This window comes from Panthera tigris, chromosome D1, assembly GCF_018350195.1.
Source record: "Panthera tigris isolate Pti1 chromosome D1, P.tigris_Pti1_mat1.1, whole genome shotgun sequence".
NCBI classification, from domain to species: domain Eukaryota; kingdom Metazoa; phylum Chordata; class Mammalia; order Carnivora; family Felidae; genus Panthera; species Panthera tigris.
Window position 1 is genome coordinate 55918333 of NC_056669.1, and position 23451 is coordinate 55941783.

General features: G+C 45.5%; 1 protein-coding gene across 3 annotated transcripts in view; it reads left to right on the forward strand.

Annotated features, from left to right (window-relative positions):
* The window catches only part of MAP6 (microtubule associated protein 6), a 159447-nt gene that overhangs the window by 1703 nt on the left and 134293 nt on the right, over positions 1 to 23451 (forward strand). The gene's annotated exons all lie outside the window — the stretch shown is intronic.

The following is a 23451-nucleotide window of genomic DNA, read 5'->3' on the forward strand; positions in this document are numbered from 1 at the left end:
GGTGGCACGTTCCAGCCCGCCCCGCTCAGTCACCAGTGTTGTGTTGCCATTGGGAATTCTGGGTGCAGCTTTGTAGCTTGTGGGGGGTTAGACACTTGCATGTCAGAGACTCCTTCCAGTGACAGCAAACTTCACCCTTCCACTGCACACAGCCAGCCTGCAAGGCCCAGGGGACACTTCCCCTAAGGGAGGCACAGGGCAAAAGGCAAAAGGCAAAAAAAAACCCAACAACAAAAAAACATTTACCAAGCACCTGCTCCATGCCAGGCCCTGCATGGCCTGTGTGCACTTACCCAATCCTCACAGCTGCCCTGCAAGGGGTGCTTATCACCCCCATTTGCAAATGAGGTACAGAGAGTTAAAGTGATTTGTCCAGGATCACAAAGTGAGGAAGTAGTATTAAGCTGGGATTTCTATTCAAGCCTTCCTGAACCTCAGAGCCCGTGTGCTTTCCCTAACACATGAAGACTGGGAAGAGGGACCGCCCGGACACTGGAACTACTTGACAGAAACAAATTCCCATTTATTACCTTCTTTACACTGCCCCCCCCACCCCCACCCCGCAGCCCTGTGAGATTCTTCCCCTTGCACAGTCAGGAAAACCGAAGCTCAGAGAATCGGAGTTTGCCAGATGTCAGTGTTGGGGCTGGGATTTGAACCAGTTCTCATGCCCGAGGCTACGGCTTGTCCGTGTCAAACTCATTCCCAGTGCTCAGCTCCCTTGGAGAGTAGACAAGGAGAGCCTGACATGGTCCTGTGGTCCAGAAACTCACCCACCTCCTCCTTCCTCATCCAGGAATTTGCCTGGCAGGGCGGCTTTGTGGCAGGGCTGCACCCCTCCTGGGACTGCTTCCCTCCCCTTTCAAGCCCCCAAATGCCCTCCTCCTGAGTGACTTCACCACATGCTGCTTGGTCATCCAGAGCCAGATGGTATACAGTATTGGGTGCCAGGCTCAGGAGTCTGGACTTTATCCTCAGAGCAATGCGGAGCCATAAAGGGTTTTAGCAGGGGTGACAAATGGTCAGTTTTGTGCTCTAGAAAGATAATCGTCCAAACAAGAACACTTTCAGCTGTCACCTCTGTGGCATCCTTCCTTTTTACCTATGGCCTGTGTTAAGCAGGGTCCCTGCAGGAGGCAGCCTATCTGTACTTGGGTAACTTGAGGAAATTTTAATACAGAAACTTTGCAACAATGTCAGCAGGGTGTACTGCTAAGCTCAAGGGTTGACACAGTACCCCAAGGCTAGTAACACTGTAGGGACATGTGGCCTGAAGGTCCAAAGAGAGGAAGCCAGGCAGAGTGAGAGCTGGGTAGAGAGGGCCACCTGATAGAAGCCCCGGCCTTCATTGAAGGGGCACAGACAAACCCTGGTGACCTGGCAGAGTCACCCTCTGTCCCTCCCTCTAGTCTTGTGCCCGGCTTCCCACTAGCCAGAGTGTAAGGGAGCCCGATGATGCAGTCCATACAGAGAATTCAGGAAATGTGCAGGATGAAGGTAGAGAGTGGGTCTGGGAGGGTAAATGGAAGGTGTGTAACACATGGCCCTCAGAGGACCCTTCCTCAGCTCTGTGTCCCCATCAGACCCCTGGCTTCTCTCTTTCAGAGCACCTGTACCCTTGATATTTACACACCTGATTTGCGCAGGAGAGGCTACTTGAGGGCAAAGGTGGAATCAGAGGGCTCTCTGTGACCCAGTGCCCAACGCTGGGCCTGGTCCACAGAAGGGATTTGGGTAATACTAGATAGCAAGAAAGGAAGGAAGAAGAGAAGGAAAGGAAAGATGGGGGACAATGAGTATGACACAGCCTGCACCAGAGTGATAGCAGGGCCAAAGGTAAGAACGGAAAGTTGGAGAAATGCTGCTGCCTTAGAATCTCTAGGATTTGGTGACATGGACATAGGGCAGAAGGCACAAAGGGATGATTGAATATGACTTCAGGTTTCAACCCTCCCAGCTCTAAGGCCAGGCATGGCGGGGGGGTGGGGGGGGGCTGGGAGGGGGGTGGCGGGCGGAGGATGGTGAGGGACTGGTTAGTAGCCTTTGGCCCTATCTTGTGTGACAGGCCTGACCAGCTGGAGAGAAGCAGGGCTGAGACCCTTGGGAACAGGCCAGCAGAACAGCCCCGGCCCCATTTTAGAATACTCTGTTGCAATATGTACCGAAAGTTCTCCTTGCATCATTCTGTCTGCAAGTTTCTTACTCAATTTCTCCTAAGACCGTTCCCCTGCAGGGAAAGAGGGCAAACCTTATGTTGCCCAGAGAGCTCCTCATGCATTCTGTCTGCCCCCTGCATCTGCCTCCCCTTCCTGAAACCCTCCTAGCCCTGTGCTGGGCTGGGGGTGCAGCCCCTGATCTCCAGGAAACTGCATTCTGACTGAAGAAGCAGACATGTTATAAAAACAATTACCATGTGTGATGATGGATGTTAACTAGACTTACTGTGGTGATCATTGTGCAATATACACATCTATTGAATCATCTTGTACACCTGAAACTAATGTTATATCTCCATTGTGTTTTTAAAAAGACCATTACTATTCAGCAGTTGTTTCCCCAGCTTTCTTTAGCAGTAACACTCCTTCTTCAAATCCAGCCTTGTTCAGAAGCCTGTGAGGTACGGGCACAGATGACGGGGGCCACTCTGGTTTGGCAGGGGTGGCCCCAGGACTCCACATGGTCAGCCTCTTACTCAGGCAGCCTCTGCACCCCAGTCTCCAGGGCTCTGGGGACACAGCTGGAAGCTCTCTCAGTGCGGCGTAGTGAGTGCTGGGACCAGGGATGGTGAGGCCCATGTTCCCCACGCCAGAAGCAAAGTGCCAGGCCCTAGAGAGCCGGTCACATCCATCTCACCGAGCAGGGGCTCAGGACAGATCTGTTAATGGATCATTTTTATAATAATTATAATAAGTATTTGTGGACAAGTCACTTCTCCTAATCCATATGCACCTAGCCTCTGCCCCAAGCCCCAGCCTGAATAAGCCCTGACCTTGCCGACTGCTAATGTTGCTCATGGGGTTTGAACCCCAGTTTCCCTGTGCTCCATCCAAATGGGAATAGAAGTACCTCCTTCCTAGGATTTCAAGGACTAAAGTAATGAATGGAAAGTGCCCAGCACAGGGCCTGGCATTTGACAGGATTTGCAGTATTTGACAGATGTTGTTATCCATAGAAGTATTATGATTGACAATAAGAATCAGGAGGACAGGTTCACCTGGAAGTGTGGCAACTGTCCTAGAACCTATGAACAAAGATAATGGAGGAGGGGAGAGTAAGATGCCCAGAGAAACCAGTGAGACCAGAGGACACTAGAAAAGACAAGCATCTCATCATGAACCAAAGCTCTCAACGGAAAACCACAATGAGAGCAAGGATTCTGGAAGGTGCAGAGGCCCAGTCAAAGGAGACCAGAAATATTGTGTGACGATAGTGTTCAGCTGGAGAAGCACTGGGAGACTGGAGGGCAGCTCGAGCAGTTTTGATTTTTCTAAAAGGAGAAACAGCAGGTGTCATGAACCATAACAGGCAGTAACCGGTGCTAAACTTTAATGAGCATTTACTACTTGCCAGCTACTATTCTAGCTACTTTACCTGTGTGGATTTGTTTAAGCCTCATGACAGCCCTATGGAGGAAATACTACTATAATTAGCCCCATTTTACACAAGAAGAAATTTAGACACAAAGGGGTTAAAAAAAATTTTGTCCAGGGTCACACAGCTAATGAGTGGCAGAACCAGGATTGAAACTCAGGTAGGCTAGGGGTGCCTGGGTGGCTCAGTCGGTTAAACGTCCGACTTTAGCTCAGGTCATGATCTCGCAGTTCATGGGTTCGAGCCCTGCATTGGGCTCTGTGCTGACAGCTCAGAGCCTGGAATCTGCTTCAGACTCTGTGTTTCCCTCTCTATCTGCCCTTCCCCAGCTCACACTCTGTCTGTCTCTCTCTCAGAAATAAACATTAAAAAAAAAAAAATTTAAACTCAAGTAGTCTGATTCCAGAGCCTAGGCTCTATAATAGCTGAAAACTCCTGGCCAATTATCAGGTCAACAGAATAAACTGCATATTTTAAGGGCTGTTTGGGGGTGCCTGGGTGGCTCAGTCAGTTAAGTGTCTGACTCTTGATTTTGGCTCAGGTCATGATCTCGTGGTTCGTGGGTTCGAGCCCCATGTCAGGCTCTGTGCTAACAGCACGGAGCCTGCTTGGGATTCTCTCCCTCTCTCTCTGCTCCTACCCTGTGCTCTCACTCTCTCTCTCTGTCTCTCTCTGTCTCTCTCTCCAAAATAAATAAATAAACTTTAAAAAAAAGATTAGAAAAAAATAAAGGCTGTTTGGTGCCCCTTGAGAAAAGGAAACATTGGTTATCAGGAGAGGTTGTTGAGTCACCAAGAGAGAGTGGTATTAGTGTGCCAGTTCCCTCTCCAATGGCCTTGCTAGATTTCCAAGCTGGCCTAGGCCCAGGCCCATGGAATCAGCATAGTTGAGTATGTAGTGTGGCGAGCAGGCAAGCACCGGCCCTGCTAGGGAGAAATAGCTGTCTCACATAGAAGCTCATCCTAGAGTGAGGCTTCCTGGTGACTGTAGGCTCCACTCCCAGCCCGGCCTTGTGGGGATTTTTAAATCAGCAACCTATACAAGGATTTTGACACGAAGCATGCAAGAGACACAAAGAAGGACAGGAAAACAAATATTTTAGATGAGCTAACCAAGATTAGATGACCCTGAAAGCCTTCAGAAGAGTGTTGAATCCCTCTTTCTAAGAAATATAAAGTCAGGCATTGGCTAGATGTATTTCAGCCTCTTTCTTTAGTATGCTGGGCCTGCCCCAGGTTTTGGGTATGATGGGTCATGAAACTGAGTAGGGTTGAAATATTTTATTAGGCTGACCCTCTGTGGAAGAATGCATATCTAGAAACATACTTACAGACACCTCTACCCTCAGTAAGCAGGACAAATTCTCTCTCTCTCTGCTGGGCCATGCCACCTTCCTTTGCAGACTTCCTTTGCAGACACCTATACTGGCCTCTTCATTGGTCCCTGCTCTCCATCCTTGTGCTCCATACTGATCCCCAGAGTGATCTTTGGAACATGCAATCCAGCCATTCTTGTGTGTGGCTCCCATAGCTTTAGGATGAGACCCAAGCTCCCTAACATGGCATTCAAGGCCTCATGTGATCTTGTCCCCGCTACATTCTCCAGTCTCCCTTCATCCCTCTATCTGATATGGATCCAGCTCTCTGGTCACATCAGGTCACTGTCTATGTCCTGGAATGTACTTTCTTCCCCTGGGTCTTTGCTCACACTATGCTCTCGAACTGAAGTGCCCTTGAACTGAAGTGCTCTTCTCCCTTCTTCAACTGAAAAGCCTCTCCTTTTCCACATCCTGCCCATCCTTCCTATCTTTATATTTCTTCCTCCAAGAAGCCTTCTTTACAATCAAATCCGCTTTTTGGTTTTGTTTGTTTGTTTGTTTGTTTGTTTGTTTAATTTTCACTTACACTTTAACACTGGGACCTAGGCTGGGAATTTGGAGGTATATAGGACAGGGTCTCTGCCTTCTGAAGTTCACAGCTTGGCCAAGTACATAGTTTGGAGAAGCCCACATTTTGGAGAAACAATTTGTATAATTTATCTGTCGGGGTGCCTGGGTGGCTCTGTCAGTTGAGCATCTGACTTCGGCTCAGGTCCTGATCTCAAGGTCCGTGAGTTCAAGCCCCGCATCGGGCTCTGTGCTGATAGATCAGAGCCTGGAGTCTGTTTTGGATTCTGTGTCTTCCTCTCTCTCTGCCCCTCCCCCGCTCATGTTCTGTCTCTCTCTCTAAAATAAATAAACATTAAAAAAATTAATCTATCTGTCTGGGTTCCTCCCTCTCCCATCTGACTGTAGACAGAGACAAAGCTGATTCAAAGATCCCAGCACCTAACATGAGACCTGGTATAGGGAAGACATCAGAAAGAAATGTATTGACTTCCTCAAGGGTAAGGACTGAATCTTATTCATTTCATTGTCCACTCCCTGCATCTGCAATCTTGTGCATTCTTGGGACTTGGAAAATACAATGCAGGATTCTGTATTACATCTCATGTCACCCAAAATAACTGTTGTTTCATTCATTCATTTATTCACTCATTCAGTACATTTATCTCATATATTCTCTTTGCCAAGGCCTGTGTAGATACTGGAGATATAATGGTGAGGAGATATCAGACCATGTCCTTAACCTCCTAGAGCTTTTGAAGTTCAAGGTCAAATTAAGAAGAGGAGTACAGTCCTCATTGGAATTTTCAAAAAGGGGTCTTATAGGGAAGAGACCAGAGATTGATATGAATTTAGCCCTGACCTTGTACATAACACTGTATATGCATCCTTTACAACCTTCAAAACCCTGGAAATGGGAGTTCACAACAGTCTTAAAGATGAGGAAACTGAAGTTTAGGGAGGTGATATTTAGTGAGAAAAGGGCTGAGACTGGTATTGTAGTTGGTCTGATGACAAACCCACATTTGTCCTATTTCATCTGGGCCTGGATGGACGGGAGAAAGGGAGGAAAAGGAGAGGGAGAATGAGAAAAGCTGAGCCCAGGTTTTTAGCTACCCCTCAGTCCTATATTAAGACGGTGCTGTGGAGGTGGCTTGGGCAGGAAGGATCATTTAAATCTGGGGATTTTCCAACACTGCCATTGAGCAATCCCCAGAATTAAGTCATGGTTTTCCCTTCTTGTGTACCTGGTATTGAGAAAGAGGCTCAGGCTTGAAAATAAATTCAGGGGAATTTGAACAGGGGCAGCTAGCTTGGTGTGGCCTTTGCCAAGCTATCCCCTTTGAGCCTAAAGGATTGTTCTCTACAGCAGTTTGGACACTCTGTGGTCTGCATTTCCCTTCTTGTCTGCACAAACTTCAGTATTATGCCAGGCACAGAGGGAGAAAGAAATGGCTTGACCACTCTGAGACCTCTTCATTAGGACATTTCAACTAAGATATCTGATATATTGGCATACACTTGTTCATAATTGTCCTTTTACTATCTATAGGATCTGTAGTGATGTCTCTTTTTCATTCCTAATATTGACAATTTTTTCTTTTTCTTTTTCTCTTGACCAATCCGACTAGTGTTTTCTCAATCTTATTTATTTTTCCAATAACAATCTTCAGTTTCACTGATTTTCTCATTTCAATTTCATTTATTTGTACTCTTATCTTTATTATTTCCTTCCTTCAGCTTGCTTCAGATATAATTTTTTCTTCTTTTTCTTTAGTTTAGATTATTGATTCCAAGCCTTTATTTTCTAAAAATTTTTAATGTTTATTTATTTTTGAGAGAGAGAGACAGAGTGTGAGGGGGGAGGGGGGTAGAGGGAGAAGGAGACACAGAATCCGAAGCAGGCTCCAGGCTCCAAGCTGTCAGCACAGAGCCCAATGCGGCTCAAACTCACAAGCTGTGAGATCACGACCTGAGCCAAAGTCAGATGTTTAACCGACTGAGTCACCCAGATGCCCCTCTTATTTTCTAACATAAGCATTTAATGCTGCAAATTTCCTTCTACAAACTACTCTAGCTGCATCCCATAAATTTTGATAGGTTGTGTTTTCATTTTCATTCAGATATATCTATATATCTAATCTATATCTATATCTGTATCTGTATCTACATATAGATATAAAGTTCATTTATTTATTTTGAGAGTGACAGAGACAGTGCAAGTTGGGGAGGGGCAGAGAAAGAGAATCCCAAGCAGGCTCTACACTGCCAGCAGAGAGCCTGACATGGGGCTTGAACCCACAAACTGTGAAATAACGCCTGAGCCGAAACCAAGAGTCAGATGCTTAACTGACTGAACCACCCAGGTGCCCCATTCAGTTCAAAATATTTTAAAATTTCCTTTGTACTTTCTTCTTGACCCATTGTTTATTTAGAAGTGTATTGTTTCTAAATATTTGGGGATCTTTCAGATATCTTTTTGTTATTGATTTCTAGTTTGATTCCATTTTGATTAGAAAATGTACTTCATGTGATTTCAATTCTTTTAAATTGTTTGAGGTTTGTTTCATGGACAGAAAATGGTAATACGGTCTGTCTAGGCAAATCTCTTTATTTTTTCCCCCAAATCTTTAATGTACGCTTGAAACAAGTGTCTATTCTGCTGATGCTGTATATAGTGTTCTATAAATGTCAGGTCAAGTTGTCTGATATTGTTATTTGGGTTTTCTATATCCTTATGATTTTCTGTTTAATTTTTCTATCAATTACTGAATGGAGAGAGGAAATTTGAAGTCTCCAAGTATAACTGTGGTTTTATCTATTTTCTCTTTCAATTCTATCAGGTTTTGCTTCATGTGTTCTGAAGATATGTTATTAGGCTCTGTTTGTTTAGGATTATTATGTCTTCTTGACAAATTGGCCTCTTTATCATTGTATAATATCCCTGTCTATTTCTGGTAATCTTCCTTGCTCTGAAATCTACTTTGCCTGATATAGCCACCAACTTTCTTTTGATTAGTGTTTGATTAGTGTTTGCATGGTGTGACTTATTCCAACCCTTTTGTATGTTTTTATATTTAAAGTGAGGTCCTTAACATACAGATGGTCAACAGACACTTGAAAAGATGCTCAACATCACTCATCATCAAGGAAATGCAAATCAAAACCACAATAAGATATTACCTTACACCTGTAAGAATGGCTAAAATAAAAAAGACAAGAAATAACAAGTGTTGGTGAGGATGTGGAGAAAAAGGAGCCCTTATATACTGTTGGTAGAAATGTAAATTGATATAGCCACTGTGGAAGACAGTATGGAGGTTCTTCAAAAAATTAAAAATAGAAATACTATATGATCCAGTAATTGCACTACTGGGTATTTACCCAAAGAATATGAAAACACTAATTTGAAAAGATATATGCATCCCTATGTTTATTGTGGCATTATTAACAACAGCCAAGTTATAGAAGTAACCTAACTGTCCATTGGTAAACAAATGGATAAGGAAGATGTAGTGTAAGTATACAATGGACTATTACCCAGGTATCAAAAAGGATGAGATCTTGCTATCATACCTAGAGGGTATCATACTAAGGGTATTATACTAAGTAAAATAAGTCAGACTGAGAAAGCCAAATACCATATGGTTTCACTCATATGTAGAATCTAAAAAAACAAATGAAGAAACAAAAAACAGAATCAGAACTATAAATTCAAAGAACAAACATGGTAGCCAGAGGGGAGGGGAGCAGAGGATGGACGAAATGGGTGAAGAGTGGGAGATACAAGCTTCCAGTTATGGAATGTAAGTTATGGAATGACTTATGGAAATAAGTCAAGTGAATAAGAGGCACAGCATAAGGGATGTAGTCGGTGATACTATAATAGTGTTGTAGGGTGAGAGCTGGTAGCTACACTTGTGAGCACAGCATAATGTGTGAACTTGTCCAATCACTATGTTGTACACCTGCAACTCATGTAACATTGTGTGTCAACTACACTCAAAAACAAATAAATTAAGTGAGGTGCTTAAAGTAATACATAAAAGTGAGGTTCTTATAGACAGCATATAATTGAGTCTTTAAAAAAAAATCCAGGGGCGCCTGGGTGGCTCAGTTGGTTGAATCTCTGACTCTTGATTTCGGGTCAGGCCATGATCCCAGGGTCATGGGGTAGAGCCTACAACGGCCTCTGTAATTGAGTTTGAAGCCTGCTCTAGATTTTCTCCCTCTTCCTCTGCACGTTTTCTGTTAGCACTCTCTCTAAGAAAAATAAAAAGTCCTATTTGACAATCTCTGCCTTTTAATTGGATATTTAACAAGATCGTTCACCATTTATATAATTATTGACATGGCTGGATTTAAACACACTCCCTTGCTGGTTTTCTATTTTTGATATCTGATCCCATATCCTTTTTTCTCTTTTCATGCCTTATTTTGGATTAATTTAGCATTTTATTATAATTCCATTCAATTCTACTACTGTACCTCTTTAAAAAGTTTTTAGTGGTTGATTTGGGGTTCACAATATACATCTTGCACTTAAGCAGTCTATCTTTGAATAATAGTGTGCCATTTCATGTACAGGCAAACGAGTCTTACAATGGTATATTTCCATTTCCTCACTCCTATTCTGTGGGCTATTTTTCTTATATATTTTACTTCTACAGATACTATAAACTTTGTATGTTGTTACTATTTTTGCTTTGGACGATCACTGATCTTTTAAAGTGACTAAGAATAAGAATAGTTTTTTGATATTTACCTTTTTTTGTTATTGTTTTACAATTTCCTTCAGTCTTCATTTCTTTGTGTAAATCCAGGTTTCCATCTGCTATTATATGCATTCCACCTAAAGAACGTCTTTTAATGTTGCTTGTTGTGCACGTCTGCTGGCAATGTATTCTCTCAGTTTGTTTTTAAAAAGTCTTTATTATAGTTCACTTTTTAAAATTAGTTTATTTATTTTGAGGGGGAGTGGGGGGGGGGCACAAGCAGGAGAAAGGGGCAGAGACAGAGAAGGAGAGAGAATCCCAAACAATCCTCTGACAGCACAGATCCCCATGCAGGGCTCCATGCTGGGCTCCGTGAGATCATGACCTGAGCTGAAATCAAGAGTTGGATGCTTAACTGACTAAGCCACCCGGGCATTGCTACCTTCACTTTTGAAAGGTATTTTCACTGGAATAGAATTCTGAGATGATAGCTCTGCCCTTCAGCACTTTAAAGATGTCACTCCAATGTCTTCTGACTTGCACAGATTCTGACAAGAATCCACAGTGATAATTATTTTTGTCCTTTTTTATATAATATTTCATTTTTTCTTTGGCTGCCTCTCACATTTCCTTTCTATGTTTGGTTTTTGAAAGTTGATCTGTGCATCTTGGTGTGTAAGTGCTTTGTATTTGTCCTGCTTGATATTCTCTAGAATTCCTGCTTCTGTGATTTGTTATCTTTCATTAAATTTGCAAAATTTTCAGCCATTATCTCTTTGAATATTTTCTCTTCCTTCCTCCCTCTCCTTTTTCCTTCTGAGACTCCAATTACATGCATATTTTGACCATCTGATATTATCCCAGAGTTCTTGGATGCTGTGTTCTCTCTCCCCACCCACACTCTTTTTACTCTGTAGGTTTCATTTTGGATGATTTCCACTGCCCTAGATTCAAATTCACTGGTTCTCTTCTGGTTGTTTCCAGTTTGCTGGGTGTTCATCAAAGGTTTCTTCATCTCTGATATATATATTTTTTATTTCTAACATTTCGTTTGATTCTTCTAGTTTACAGTGTTCATCTCTGTGTTAAAATCTCCCATCTGTTTCTACAGGCTGCCTATTGTTTCCTCTCGATCCTTCACTTAATAATTATACTTAATGTCTCTGTCTTATAGTTCCAACATCTAGTTCCTGTCATCTTTCTGTCTGGTTCTGCTTTGTGTTTTATTTCTTGATAATGGATTTTTTCTTTCTTTTTATTTTTTAAATAAATATGTCCTATTTTTTGATGGAATGCAAACTATCGTGTAGAAAAAGAGAAGAAACTGTGGCAAATAGAATTTATGTCTGGAAGCGGGCATGCCTCTTTTTCTTTTAGACAGTTCATGTGATATTGGAGTCAGTCTGGTCAGGAGCTGGGCTGGGTTTTAAAGATTTTATTTTTGGGGTGCCTGGGTGGCTCAGTTGGTTAAGCGTCCAACTTCAGCTCAGGTCATGATCTCACAGTTTGTGGGTTTGAGCCCCGCGTCGGGCTCTGTGCTGACAGCTCAGAGCCTGGAGCCTGCTTTGGATTCTGTGTCTCCCTCCCTCTCTGCCTGTCCCCGCTCATGCTCTGTCTCTCTCTGTCTCTCAAAAATAAAATAATGTTAAAAAAATTTTTAAAAAAGATTTTATTTTTGAGTAATCTCTACACCCAACATGGGGCTCAAACTCACAACCTTGAGATCCAGAGTTACATGTTCCACTGACTTAGCCAGCCAGGTGCCCCTAAGACATGTTAGGTTTCCAATGTCTCCAGTGATTGCCTCCTATAACTTGTGCTTAGAGGACTGTCAGAGGGCTCTTCTCAGCCTTTCTTTCTCTTTCTTTCTTTCTTTCTTTCTTTCTTTCTTTCTTTCTTTCTTTCTTTCTTTCTTTTTTTCAACAGCTTTATTAAAATATAATTCACATGCCATACAATTCACAATTTACAGTGTACATTTCAGTGGATTTTAGTATATTCATAGAATTGTACAACTATCACCACAGTTAATTACAAAACATCTTTATTGCCTCAAAAACAAAAACATAAACAAATACCATGCAGTTGCCAGGGCAGCTGGAGGGAAGGGAGAATAGGTATAGTTTCCGTTGGGGGGATGAATAAGTTCTGGGAACTGGGTAGTGGTGTTGGTTATGCAACACTGTGAATGTACTTAATACCACTGAATAGTACACTTTAAAGTTACAACGGTAAATTTCATGTTCTGTGTATTTGACCACAATTAATTTAAAAAATTTTTTTAATGTTTATTTATTCTTGAGAGAGAGACAGAAACAGAGCATGAGCAGGGGAGGGGCAGAGCAAGAGAGCGACACAGAATCCAAAGCAGGCTCCAGGCTCTGAGCTGTCAGCACAGTGCCGGACGAGGGCTCAAACTCACGTATCGTGAAATCATGGCCTGAGCCGAAGTCAGACGCTTAACCAACTGAGCCACCCAGGCGCCTCACAATTAATTTTTTAAAAAAGAAATCCTATACCCTTTACCTCTCGCTTCCCACTCCCCCCGTCTCTCCCAACCCTAAACAACCTCTCCTCTATTTCCATTTCTCTATATTTACTTCTTCTGGACATTTCCTATAAATAGAACCATGTATATGTGATCCTTTGTGTTTGGCTTCTTTCATTCACTTAGCATGTTTTTAAGGTTCTTCCTTGCTAAAGATTAAATGTGAGTGTTCCTCCAAAATTCAAATGTTGAAAACCTAATTCCCAAGGTGATGGTAGTAGGTGGATTTTGGGGAAGGTGGTTCATTTATGAGGGGGGAGCCCTCCTCATTGGGATTAATGTCCTCGTAAGAGACCAGAGAACTACCTGGTCCATTCTACCCTGTGGGGACACAACAAGAAGCCATTGGTCTGCAACCGGAACCCAATCAACATTGGCACCCTCATCTTGGACTTCTAGTCTCCAGAACCGTGAAAAAGTACTGTGTTGTTTATAAGTTAGCCAGTCTGTGGTATTTTGTTATAATAGCCTCAATGGATTAAGACAGTCTTTGTGTCTTTTTGTGGTCAAATAACATTCCATTGTATGAGTACTATACTTTATCTATTAGTTGGTACAGGTGTATGGGTTATTTCCACCCTTTGGCTCTGATGAATAATGTTTCTATCACTATCAACATTCATGTACAAATTTTTGCATAAACAGGGGTGCCTGGGTGGCTCAGTCAGTCGGCTAAGCATCTGATTGTAGCTCAGGTCATGATCTCGCAGTTTGTGAGTTCGAGCCCCATGTCGGGCTCTGTGCTGACAGCTCAGAGCCTGGAACCTGCTTTGGATTCGGTGTCTCCCTGTCTCTCTCTGTCCCTCCCCTGCTTACACTCTGTCTCTGTCTCTCTCTCAAAAATAAATAAGCCTTAAAATTTTTTTTTAATTTATTTTTTGCATAAACATTCTTTCCTTTTTCTTGGTCTATATCTAGGAGTGGAACTGCTGAGTCAAACGGTAACTGTGTTGAACTTTTTGAAGAACCACTAGATGCTTCTCAGAGTGCCTCCCTCATCTTACACTCCTACCAGCAGTATCTGAGAGATCCAATTTCTCTACCTCCTCCCAACACTTGTTATTTTCTGTTTGATTCTAGCCATTCTAGTGAGAGTGAAGTGGTACCTCACTGTGGTTTTGATTTGCATTTTCCTGATGCCTAGGGATATTGAGCACCTTTTCTCATGCTTACTGGCCACTCCTACATCTTCTCTGGAGAAATATCTATTCACATCCTTTGTCCTTGGTCCTTTCATTGGGTTGTCTCTTCATTGTTGAGTAGTAAGCGTTCTTTATAAACATTATATATTACAGATATCAGTCCCTTATCAGATATATGCTTTGCAAATATTTTCTCCCATTCTGTGGGTTGACTATTCAGTTTCTTTTTTTTAAAGTTTTATTTATTTTGAGAGAGAGAGAGAGAGAGAGAGAGCAGGCACACATGAGAGTAGAGGAGGAGCAGATAGAGAGAGGGAGAGAGAGAGAATCCCAAGCAGGTTCCATGGTGTCAGTACAGGGCCCACTGCAGGGCTCAAACTCACGAACTATGAGCTGAGCCAAAACCAAGAGTTGGATGCTCAACCGACTGAGCCACCCAGGTGCCCCAACTATTCAGTTTCTTTATAGTGACCTTTCAAGCACAAATTTTAAAATTTGGACAAAGGCTTTCTGAGTGCTCTTAACCGTCTCTCAGTTGCCTATAGTCCCTGTAGTCCTGTGCCATGGGGGGCAGCTGTCTCCATGCTCTCACCCCCCCTGAGTGAACACTGCTGTTGGCTTGTTACCCTGCGCTAGGGTCATGGCGGGTTCACTGAGTTCTCTATTGTGCAGGTTCAACCGGGTCTTGAGCAGGCCCTGTATACCTTGGTCTTGGAGGAAGGGTTATCTCAGCATTCCTGAGCCTCTTCCCCATGACAACTATCTGTTGCCTTGTATCTGCAGTTGGTCTTGTAGAGGAAAGGGTTTCCTGCCCCTCTCCCGGTGGTAGCCCACCTCTGCTTGGTATCTTTGCAGGATTCCTAGACGAGAGACATTTCCTGTCCTCTCCCAGGGGAGAGGGTTTTTTCCAGGTTTTGTATGACAACAATGGATCTTGGCCTCTGTGTCCTGGAGGCAGCAAGGTTTTTCCTACCCCTCCCCCAAGAAGCAGATGAATTCTGCTTCTACTCTTCTCCCAGAGGCCATGTGTTTTTGCCCAGACCAGGAACAAAATGGTTTCTGTCCCCTCCCTGGGGGCTTAGGCCTTTGAAGTGTCAGGAAGGGGTCAGAACAAGGGATCGGGGTTTTTTGACTTGCCCAAAGCCACTGAGGGCAGTCCTCTCTAGTGCTTCACCCAGTCTTTCTTGCAAGTGCTTGGCAGAGGCCTGTGGAGAAGAGCTGCAACCAGTCTGAACTCCCCTTCTCTCCGAGGCTCTCGGTTATTTCCAGCCGACATGCCGGGGCCTCACTAGACCTTTAAGACACATCACAAGTTTACCTGATTTCTTCCTACCTCCTTGTTTAGCAGCCACCTTTCTTCCGTGTCCTGCCCAAAGTGACGGCATTCGCGCGGCCTGTCTTGGGGGGGCCTGTTGTGTGAACTCCAAGCAGAAGAGCTCCAAGCATGAACTTGAGCAGGAGCAGAATAGCGCTTCATTAGGACTCACTCTTGCCATCTACAGGGCCCGTTTGTCAGGGTCTGAGGGTCCCTCCGGCGCGGCCTTGAACACGTCCCCTCTGTCTCCCCACATGTACAACGCAGTCCCATTGGAAGAGAGGTAAGGGTGGGGGCTGAAGATCAGACTGCCTGCAGCTGAGTCCCAGCCCCAGCCCGTACAACAGAGTGACTCCAGGCAAGTTACTCCACCTGTCTCTGCCTCAGTTACCTCATCTGCCCAACGTGGATGATAATAAGACCTACCTGTCTCTGTGATGCCTGGCGCACAACACTAGCCAGTGGTAGTAGTGGTAGCAGCACCATGCTAAAAGTAACACCACTGTCACTGTGACTCTTGACGGTCTCCAAGGTTCCTTCTACTACCCACTATCCGGGGTAAAATGAAGTATCGATCCATTTATTTTGGTAAGAGGATCTGCCAGGCAGGCCAGGTAGCCTGGGCCTGGGGAAGGGGTGAGCAGGCCTCCACTTGCTGTGTGTCCTTTGCTCAGTCCCTGGCCAACTCTGGACCAGACCATCCTTCTGTGGAGCACAGGTTGAACCGACAGGTGGGGACTGGTTGAATCTGTGTCAGGGAGCAGGGGGGCGGAGGGGGGAGCCAAGAGAGAGTTTTGGAGCCGTTGGCCCACAGACATCGAGGTGCCTACTTCTCTGAATTACAAACCACAGGAGAGGGGTGATCAGAGCCCTCGTGTTCAACAGAGCACTTTCGTCCTCGAAATTCACTCGCATTCAGGATCGAAGGTAGCTGCGACGAGGGCTGCTTTGGGTGTGTGTGTCCGGGATTGTTGATTCCAGTTTGATAGCAGAGTGAGAGCCAAAGAGGGGTTAAGCCAAGGTCACCCAGTGAGGTCAAGGTAGAGCCGAGCGGGAACACAGGATCCAGACTCCCTGAACCGATGCTTTTCCATGAACTCCAGGTAGTGAGGTGCTGCTCCCCTGCATTTTTCCAGCACATTGTGCCTCCCTCCGTGGGAGGGCAGGTAGGATCCATCAAAGCAGGGAGCGGGGAGTCTGGGGGGCCAGTAGTTGGAGCTGCTCCTTTCCCCTGGGGCCAGACGCGAGCATCTCCAGGACAGAGCGGGTGTCCTCCTTTGCCACTTCCTGGCCTGACAAAGTCAGGAGAGTCCTCTTGAATGAAGACGTGAAAAACTTCTCCTTGGCTGTGCCCTTCAGCGGACCCTGCCAGACACACAGACACATACCCATCCCTACCTGGATTAGCCAACCTGTTGTGAGGACCCACGAGGCACCCAGCCCCGACCTGGAGCTCCCAGGGACACTGTGTCTTCTTTCCGAAGCCAGGGGAGGCATTAGAGGCAGTGCAGCGGGGACAGAGAGGAGGGAAGCCCTTTCCCTTTAAACTCTCCTTTCACCAGATGGTGCTCCCTTTGGACCTTGTCCACGGGCTTTTTACAAAGGAATTTGTGTCAAGTCAGTGAGGCCACAGGGCCCAGCTAGTGCTGCAACCCTGGGGTTGAACACAAATAGCCCTCAGCTACCCAAAGCTTTCTGTGTGCCAGGGACCTGCCAAGTGCTCCCCGTGTGTGAGCCCATTTAATCCTCATGGCAAACCTTGGGGCCAGTCCTGCCATCATCTCCAGTGACAAATGAGGAAACTGAGACACAGACAGGTTAAGGAGCTGGCTCATTCAGAGTGCCGTGCACATAAGAAGAGGGTTTGGGGCTTGAATCTTGTGCTCTGAATGCCGTGATTCACCGTGCTCCATAAATAGCCTTCCACAGATGGGGAAATTGAGTCCCTTAAAGTCAGTTGACTCCCTTAAAGTTGCTCAGCCGGGCATTGGCAGAGTCGTCATTGGGATCCAGGTCTTCCAATACTGAGAATGGTACCTTTCTACCAAATGAAGCCTCATCTGAGAAAGAGAAGGTCTAGATTTTGTCCACTGGAGCCCCATCTGCCTTCTAGTTGTGCACTCTCGGAGGCAGTGTGGTGAAGGGTATTGGCAGAGCGATTTCTGCCTGGCCGGCTTCCACCTTGGAAGATTTCTTTCTTCCTCCTTTCTGACTCCGGGTGCTTTATTTTCCAAGAAGAGATGATGGTTTAAGGGGACACTCTCAGGAATGGGGGACCCGAGCAGGCCAAAGAAAACTTCCCAGCCCCAGGCAGTTGGCAGTGTCCCCATAGGGCCTCGGACCTGCAGGCAAGGTGGGGAGTGTGGTGGCTAGGTGGGGCTGCAGAGAGGAAGGACAGGAATACAGCATGCCCGAGGGGAAAAGTCTGGAGACACACATCTCCTCTCTGGGCCTCAACACCCTTTGTTCAGTGGGGTGGGGGAGATAGTTGGACCAAGTGGTTTCTGAGCCCATCTCCCTGTGTTGGGTAGACGCGGAGCCTGAGAGGAGGAGCCCCTGTAAGACTGGTTTATTGAAGGAATGCCCACTGGAGGAACTGGAGAGGGAGCTGGGGCAGTAGGACAAGAAGCTAAGCAGGGTGTGATTCCAGACCAGGAGCAGCCGTGGCGGGATCCTGCAAAAATGCTCCCGTGTGTGCTGCAGCTTAGAGCAAGGCGGCTGGGCTTTCTTTCGCCAGTTGGTCTTGGCCAAGGGTCATCGGGGTTGGGGTAGGGCGGTGTGTGTGTGGGGGGGAGGTGTGAACTCCCAAGTGTTTGGCATACTCTGCTTGTGGGGAAAAGTAGTCCCCAGCAAGCCCAAGGCAGGGCAGGTGGTTAGGAGGAGAAATTGACAGAAACTTGGAATGGGGCCCACGGCAATGATCAAAGGGATTCTGGTCGAGCGCTGACAGTGTCCCCCACACCACCCTCAGGATTCATTGTAACATTTCAGATTCAGGGTCTTCCCCGATAGTACCAGATGGATGAGAACAGGGGTGAAGGTGCTGATAGACTGAGAGCCTGCAGTCTGTTGCTCGAGTGAGAGCTTTGGCGTGAGAATGGAGGATACAGGGGAGCCTCAAAGAACCAGATGTCACAGGCTGGGGGGGGGGGTGCTTAAAGGGGCTTGACACTCCTCTACTGCCTCAACTCCTGCCTTTACCACGCACACGGTCCTGCAGACTCAGACACATGGGGCACAGGAACACACTTGTGTGAGTGTGCATGGAAGCAAACGCACCAGTGCACACAGACAGGCACACACAGACTCATGCACAGGTGCGTACATTCACGCCCACGTACATTCCGAAACACGTCCGTAGACATTCATACTCACTTGCGCACACACATTCCTGAGCTTGCCGCAAAAGCATGGCCGGCCAGGTCCTTTCTATTCCTGACTTTCAGGGGAGGGCAAAGTAGGGGGATGGGCAGGATCCAAAGCCAGGCCAGCTGCAGCTGGCCACTGAAGACTGACCTTTGGCTATCAAGTCCGGATCACACCCGTCCCACAGCCCAGGCTCGTGTCAGGCTGGGTTGCTTGTAGACCACTGATAGAAGTGTCTAGAAGCTTAGCTGCTGCCTCCCTTGCCCCCTTCTTGTCCCCTAAGGTTCCACTCCCACTTTTGACCCAAGCCTTTGTCCATCAGTGGGCCAGGGGGCCTCTGCTGCATGGGTGGTGATCTGTGGTCCAGGGAAGAAAATGAACTGGGGCTCCTGACATGTAGCCCACTTTCTCCCCGAGTGACAGGAACCAGTGGGATCATTGCCATTGAAAACCAAGGCCATCAGCACAGAATCAGACTGACCCCAGCTCTGGAGGGCTCCCAGTCTAGTGGAGGTCACAAGCGTTTAAAAAGTGTGATCAGTGCTGGGCTTTAAGGAAACGGGAGACTGAGGAAGCCCAGTGGAAACACTAAAAGCCTGGAGGGGGTGGGATCAGGGAAGGCTTTCGGAGGAGGTGATGTCTAAAATGACTCTTAAAAGACAAAAATAAAAATGGAAAAAAAGAGTAAATAAAACGACTCTTAAAAAACCAAGAGGAATTGGATTGGGGTGGAAGGGAGTAGGGTAAAAGGCATTTTAGGCAGAGGGAAGAGCTTGTGCAAAATGCTGGCACTAGGAGAAGCGAAGTGCCCTCGGGGACTGGAAGAAGTTCAGCAAGTCCAGAGGAGGGTAGGAGTAGCTCAGAGGGAAGGCAGCAGCCGCACTCCTGCTGTGAGCCAGCCCAAGGAGGCATCCAGAGGGCATGGAGATATCACTGGGAAATTTTAACCAGGGAAATGATTGTGTCAGACCTACACAGGAAGATCTTTGGGGCTCCAAAGTGCAAGGTGGATCTGGGGATGGCTTAAGATAGATTTGAGATGGAGCATAGGGCAGCTCATCGAGTGGGGGCTGGCAGAAGCTTTGCAGGCCAAGAGGCAAATCAGAGAAATTATGTAGGAAACCAAGAGAAGAAACAAGAGGGGAAACACATTTCCACCAAAGGTTAACTGACAAACCTCAAAGTAAATAATAGAGCACCATTTTTTTTGTAACACGGGTCGGGTAAGAAGAAGAGTGGGGTTTTTTGGAGGATGACGTTTCACTTCATGGGGGCTCAAAGTTGGTGTGTCCTACCATCTGACTGACTGCAAATGGTCCTCTGTAAAAATCACTCTTAGCTCCCGGGTCATTCAAACACACAGGCTGTAGTATGCAGACACCTGCTCTAGGCTGATGGGTGGAAGCAAGTGAGACACAAAGGAGGCTCTTCTGTCCCCTCCTCCCCCCGCAACACATCACAGATCTGAACCTGCACCATTACTGCCACCCCCCGTGAGAGAGGTCACCGCTTCCAGGGGCCTCTGGTTAAAACGTACGCTGGTTACTAGGAGGGGCCGGAGATCCTGCGGCCAATAGGAAGCATGAACATCTGTAATCATAACATCTCAGGGCAAGAGGAACCTGAGGCCTCTCTCTAGCCCTCTCCCAGGGCAGGGCTAACGTCCACGTGTTTCGTGGAGTCGAACTCTGTCCTAGATATGGAAAGTGACTTGTTCGAGGTCACAGTGCAAGTTGCTGACAGTTGAGATTTGGACCCAAGCCTTAGGATTCCCAGCTGAGTTTCCTTTCCCGATCCTCCCACGTCCTCACCACGGACCTCATTAACTTGGGGGCGGAGGGGGGGTGCGGAGCACGTGGGGAAGGAATAATATCAGGACTCCTCTGCCCCGGACAGGATGCTCTTCAGACTCCTGCCTTCCACAGGTAGCAGTAGCGGCAGATGGGCCTCCTCGTTTACATATATTTGCATACATCACTTCTGAATGAGGAACCCGAGGCTTTGGAGAGAATGCATAACTTGTTTGGTATCTCTAATAGGCTAAAATACGGCCCCATGGAAGATATCCAGGTCCTAGTCCCCAGAACCCGTGAATGTTACCTTACATGGGGAAAAAAAAAGAAGTTGCAGATGTGATTAAATTACGGGTCCTGACATGAGAAGATTATCCTAGGTTATCTGTATGGGCTCCGAATACAATCACATGTATCCTTATAAGAGAGAGGCAGAGGGATCCTACTAGCTACAGAAAGCAGAAGGTGATGTGACAATAGAAAGAGAGGAAGATTTGAAGGTGCCCCTCTCCTGGCTTTGGAGACGGAGGAAGAGCCCATGAGCCAAGGAATTTATACAGTTCTAGAAGCTGGAAAAGGCAAGGAAACAGACTCTTCCCTAGAGTCTCCAGAGGGAGCACAGCCCCGTGGACTTTTTTGGAAAACTGACACCCGTGCAACTAAGTTCAGATGTCTGGCCCCCAGAACCGTGAGAGAATAAATTTCTGTGCTCTCAAGTGACCAAATGTCCGGTCATTTGTTACAGCAGCCTCAGAAAACTGCTAAGACATCCCACGGCAATTTTTCTTAATTTAAATAAACTTGTGAATTTTGGAACAGTTTTAGATGGACAGAATAGTTGCAGAGACAGCTTAGAGAGTTCTTATATACCACCCCCCAAGCTTCCTCATTGTTAGCATCTTACGTTACATTGTGCATTCGTCACAACGAAAGAGCCAAGATTGGTACATTACTATTACAATCCCCAACTTTATTTGGACTTCACGAGCTTTTCCTAATGATCTTTATCTGTCCATCCAAGAGACCACAGTACAGGTAACGGTCATGTGTTCTTAGCTTCTGCTGGTCTGTAACTGTCTCTGATTGTCTTTGGTTTTTGGATGACTTTCACTTTTGAGGAGTACTGGCCAGGTATCTTGCGGAAAGAAGGTCACTCAATTTGGATTTATCTGATGTTGTTCTCCTAGTCAGGTTGGGGTTATGGGTGCGGGGGAAGGACCACAGAAGTGAGGTGCCATTCTCATCACATCGTATCAAGGGCACATAATGCCAACGTGACTTCCAACTGATGTTGACCTCGGTCACCAGGCTGATGTGATGTTTGCCAGGTTTTTCCATGGTAAAGTTACTCACCTTCTCTCCCCTGTCCCCAACTATGTCCATACTCTACTCTTGGAAACAAGCCACTAAGCATACCCCACTTCAAGTGGGGAGGGTTATGTTCCACCTCCCTGAGGGCCGAGGATCTACATTCAGTATTTGGGATTCTTCTGTAGGAGAAATTTTGCTCTTCTCCCCCATCTATTTATTATTATTCAATCATGTAAATGTATATAATGTATACATATACATGCATATACATGTATATGTATACATGTATACATGTAAATGTATACATTTACATACATATAATGTATGTAAATGACATAATCCAAATATTGGTCTTGTTGCTTGAATTGTTCCAGCCAGGGCCATCGGGAGCTTTTTCCATTTGGTCCCTGTGTTCCTTTGAGATGCTCCCATCATTTTATCTTTTGAGCACTTCCTTACGTTCTGACACTACAAGATGCTTCAGGCTCATCTTGTATTTTCCTGCCCAAGAATGCTACCGGGGTGACATTGTTTCTAGGCATTTTCAGAAGACAGAGCTGGGAAATACAAGTGTGTGTGCTAACCCATGCATACATACATACTTACAGAGATTTCTGTATCTATACATCTGTATCTATATCAAACTAAACATGAACTCATACGGATGTCTCCCACTGTAATGTCTTACACATGGATCATTCTAGCCTTCCTTCTTTGCGTATCTGTAACCTCCCTCTCCAACGGTGAGAAAACTGACTCCCACCATCCACTTACCTATTTGTGTACTCTCAGTGTACCATACAGCCATTTCCAAATTGTTAACCCATATCCCCAAGGGAAATCCAACTTCAACTACAGCACGGCATTTATTTACAACTTATTTTAACATTAGTCTTACAGCTTCCAGTCAAAACACTATTTTCCAAGATTGCCTAGGACCATCCTTTTCCCCCCACTCCCTCCCTTCAGTGAGGTTTCCTCATACATTTATAATACAGGTTTAAGATTCTTTTCTCACAAGTCCACATTCCATCTTGGAATTCCCAGACTCCTTGGTTGGTTTCTAAAATTTAATTTCTATACATTAATGTTTACTCTTTGTGGGTGTTGAGAAATACATAGTGTCACTTATACACCAGTACAATACCATACAGATCCGTTCTACCACCCTAAAGAGTCCCCTATGCTTCTTTTTTTTAATGTTTATTTTATTATTTTTGAGAGAGAAACACAGAGCACGAGTGGGAGAGGGGCAGAGAGCAAGAGGGAGACACAGAATCTGAAACAGCCTCCAGGTTCTGAGCTGTCAGTACAGAGCCCGACACGGGGCTCGAACTCATGAATTGTGAGATCATGACCTGAGCTGAGGTCAGACGCTTAACCAACTGAGCCACCCAGGTGCCCCCTCCCCTGTGCTTCTTTTAGTCAAAAGCTCACCCTTTCTAAATCCCTGGCAACTGCTGATATGCTTTCCATTCCTGTATTTTATCATCTTCCAGAATGTCATATGAATGGAATCAAATAGCCTTTTCACTCTGGCTTCTTTCACTTACCGCAATGCATCTGAGATTCATCCATGTTGGTGTATGAATTAATAAACAGCTCATTCCTCTTTACTTCAGAGTAGTATTCCACTGTACTGGATGTCCCAGTTTATCCCTTCACTTTCTGAAGGATATTTTGGTTGCTTCCAATTTTTCTGATTATGAATAAAGCTGATGTAAATATTGATGTACAGGTTTTTGTGAGGACTTGTTTTTTTTCTTTTTAATACTTTAATTAAAA